We start from the raw sequence: 4144 nt of genomic DNA, 5'->3' as shown, positions 1-4144 counted from the left end.
CAATAGATTGGTAATCCTTTTAAATAATATATACTTAATTTTACACATTTAAATTATTATTCGGTACTTTGTAAAAGTATTATTTGGTATTTTGTAAAAGTGTTCATGGCATAAAACATTTAAGAACGCTTGCACTGCATTAAGAGAATAGGTTTGGAATAATGTGCAGCTCATAAGGAATTATGTATTCATGGTTGCGCATCTCTACGGAAATCTCTGGCATTATCAATACTGATAAGCTGTTTATGTATCCAGCCATCCTGATAAATTCGTGCTGGGTCACATTTGTCCCCCTTGACAAAGAGTAAACTTCCAAAAGACAGTTGACCAGGACATGAAATACCATCCAAGAAAAGAAAACATCATTTTTCACTGTGTGCAACTAATTGGTCCACATGGGGTTATGACCTCATGACCTTGTCTTGATTAAAGTAGGTTTCTACAGATGTTGTGCAAATGATTTTAAATGGGATTTTCAATTCCGCTCCTTTCTTATTTTTATGTAATTACTTTGGTAGCAATTATGTTATGTCTAGGACATATCAATAATGCTTAAAGTTCCCAAATTTCTAATTGCTTTTATTCCCCCCACCCCACGTATGAAACACAATTTCTGGTAGTTGAAAAACAAAAAAAAAAGCTCATATTTTTATATTAAGCTCACTCATATATTAATTTTTGGTTTCGTCTATGAAGGCAGTGAAAAATGTATTATTTACAGGGTGAAAACAGAGTATTCCAAGGAAAAGATAAACAAAAATATCTAGACCCTTGCAAATAATTTATCTAACTTGTTAACTTTCATCTTTAAAAATAATACAAAACCTTCACTGCTTATTACTATAACATTAGTTGGTTGGTAGTGATGTTCACATGACTATTATTAAAATATACACACTAACCATTAAAGCCAAAACTGAAGAAATTGAAGATTTCTGCCAACACCTGCAGCCTGTAATTGATTAAACAGGATATATAGTGAGGTTTAAATGACACATTCGTCCCTCTGTATGTTCATATATGTTTGTGTATATGACATGTGACCTATGATTAACTCTGTAAAACTCAGTAAGGTGAATACAAATGATTACTTTTCTCTATAGAAGTTGCTCTTCAACAAAAATATTCAGACTACAGAAAAATAGCATTTCTTATCATCCAAATACAAAAATCCCTTTTTAAAAATCCCTTTTGAGAGCCACATAACTAAAATTAATAAAGCCTAATCAGTGACATCCACTTCCAAAATGGCTTTCCTCCGGAAACTCTATGAACAGTGCTCAGGTCTTTCATTCATAGGGTCGCTATGAGTCGTCTATGACTCGATGACACCTAACAACAACAACAACAATCTAGAAGTGGATCTCTTGTAGCCTAGAGGTAAATATTGCACTGCAATCTGGAAGGCACATGGTTTGAATCTACCATCTCCTATGTTGGATAAGGACGAGCCATCTTTTCCCTTTTGATTAACTGCCTCTGGCAACTTGCTAGAGGGTCATCTATGTATTGGTTTCAACTTGATGATACAAAACATGGAAAATCAATATTAGTAAAATAACTGTCTCTTCTAATATATGTCCTTATTAAAAGCAAAGTCCAAAATATAGTCTCAATACATAAAATATTTTAATTAGTCTTTCTCAAGCACATACTGGGGTTTCCAAAGACCTATTTCTTGACTGGTGTCTTAAATTATCAGTGATAATTGTCAAGGCTAGTTTTTGGTGGATCATTCAGGATCTGGGGTACACATTTAGTTAATTATTATTTTGTCATATCTTCGGGCAGAGGCAAGATACATCCTCCTCTCATGTTATTTACTGCCTCCAAAAATCTGCAGGAAGGGCACTCTGGGGCAGTTCTGGCACAATCAAAGAACTCAAAAAGTAACAAGATGTCTTATTAAGTTACTAAGTGATTCTAATTTATGTCTTATTGTGACAATTGTGTCATAGAAATCATATAATCAGCTTTATTGACATTAAATCTACCTTTAATTTAGTTAATTTAATTAAATTCAGTGACATTAAATCTATCTTTCAAAAGTGTCTACCAGTTAAATATCCCCTGAGAAACAGTTTAGTCTAGTGGGTTGACTGTCCTCACATGAATTTACTGAAATTTTTACAGTTAAAAAACAAAATGTAAGGCGAAACACAAGTCATTCCCTACTTCAGTGTCTTCTGCAAATTATTATTATTGCTTTTTATCTTTGAGCAAAGTCTCACATTTGCATTTGGACTCCTAACATATGGAGTCAAATCTGATTCATAGTGATGTTCCATCGGATTGCCAAGACTAAATGCTACAGAGGAATCTACCCATATTTTTTTGTGGAGCATGCTGATGGATTTGAACTGCTGATTTTTGCTTATAAAAAAACATGTAATAAAACTCATTTTCTTTAGTTAGGGATAGAGGATTGAAAATAGGCCATAGGAACTGAGCTAAGAACCTATGTTCATTGTATCCTGCACAGCTAAATAGAAATCAACAGGGGCACTGAGGTCAAAACTCCATTAATAATAAAAGGTTGCTGCCCTCTCCCCTATACATGTATTTTTTCCTTCAAAATATTATTGGGAAGCAAGATTGTGGCAATCCTATCTACCTTGAGTCAAAGATCATATTAATGTTATCAACTGATTAATAATTAATAATAAGTGCATTCCACTGTTTCTTGAACCTTAATACAAATTATGCTACCTTAAAATGTGCAGAAAATCACTTTAAACAATAATATAAAATTAAAAGAATACATAGATATTGACAGTAAGTCTATTTATGGAAACTACTATAAAGAATTAAGAATTTATAAAAGTCATAGAACCTATAAAAGAATATATATTTACTTGAAATAATACAAAGTAATGTATTGAATATTCTATATTTGCTTGAGTGGCTAAAAATACAACAATAAATACATTTTGAGCAGGAAATATTGTTTATATTTTAAGAAAAAAATTCAATAAACAGAGCATAAACAACACACTTTAGAAAGAGACATGACAATGAAATAAAACTGATACACTTCTCTCCTTGAGAATAATGAAATCTCTCTTACCTTTACTTGAACTAATAATGTTGTTTTGTTTATAATTTAGTTCAATGAAACACAAATTCTTGAAACTCCCTATGCTGTTGTTGTTGTTGTTAAGTACCATAGAGTCATAGACAACTTACAGCAACCTTATGAACATGAGTCCTGAACAACTGTATAACTTTCATCGTTTATCCAAGTTCATAGAGTTTCTGCAGATAATTTTGGGAGTGGATGGCACTACTGCTTCCAGACTTCTTTTATTCAGGGAGCTACACCAAACACTGTCCACCATAAGTTGCCATTATCACATTTAATGAATTAGTTTCACAGTTTAGCATCACAGCAACCACGAGTTACCCCTGTACAGCAAATAGACCAGTGTTATACCACTTAGAGGAATATTTGACCAAAAACAATTAAAACCAGGCGTGAGCGCCACAAATTAAAATCACCCACTTTTGACTTGGTAGCATAACTTCCTATCCACCAAGCCAACAGAGCTCTCTCTGTCGATATTGCTGTTAAGTGGGGTTGAGTCATAGATGACTCATAGTGACCCTATGAACAAAAGACCTGACAATTGTATAGATCTTAAAAAAATAAATAAAAGCTCTCTTTGTTTAGAGTTTGAGATAAGAAATGACACTAGAATGATGAAAGCAATTTAAAGTGATTTTTAAAATGTAATTCGGTGGTGCTGAGACAAAACAGAGATTTAGGAAACTCACATGAAATACAGACACAACAATCTAAATTTAGCTGTGGAATGAATATGAGAATTTTCTTAGCTATGAAAAGTAGACAGCACTACAATATAAAATAATGGCAATGCTAAAGGAAGAAAATTTCTTGAGTAATGTCTTTCTGCTGTTGTTGTTGTTATGGGCCTTCGAGTCAACTACAATTCATAGTGACTTTACAAACAACAGCTCTGAACCTTGCCCCAAATCTTGTGGTTCCTAACCTGTACACTATAATAGACAAAGTGCTAGTCTATAGGCCTTTTATTGTAAGAACCACCTTCCCTCTGTAACTTGATTTGTGCCACTACTAGAACCTCTACTCAGAATATTATTCCTTGTTAATTTTTGACTCATG

General features: G+C 33.1%; 1 protein-coding gene across 1 annotated transcript in view; it reads right to left on the bottom strand.

Moving 5' to 3' along the window:
- PCDH15 (protocadherin-related 15) overlaps positions 1-4144 on the bottom strand; it is a 454971-nt gene that overhangs the window by 420254 nt on the left and 30573 nt on the right. The window lies entirely within an intron of this gene.

This window comes from Elephantulus edwardii, unplaced genomic scaffold, assembly GCF_000299155.1.
Source record: "Elephantulus edwardii isolate Elephantulus edwardi_28Jun2011 unplaced genomic scaffold, EleEdw1.0 scaffold00007, whole genome shotgun sequence".
NCBI classification, from domain to species: domain Eukaryota; kingdom Metazoa; phylum Chordata; class Mammalia; order Macroscelidea; family Macroscelididae; genus Elephantulus; species Elephantulus edwardii.
Note: the sequence above shows the minus strand (reverse complement) of the source record. Positions and strands in the feature narration are given on the sequence as shown.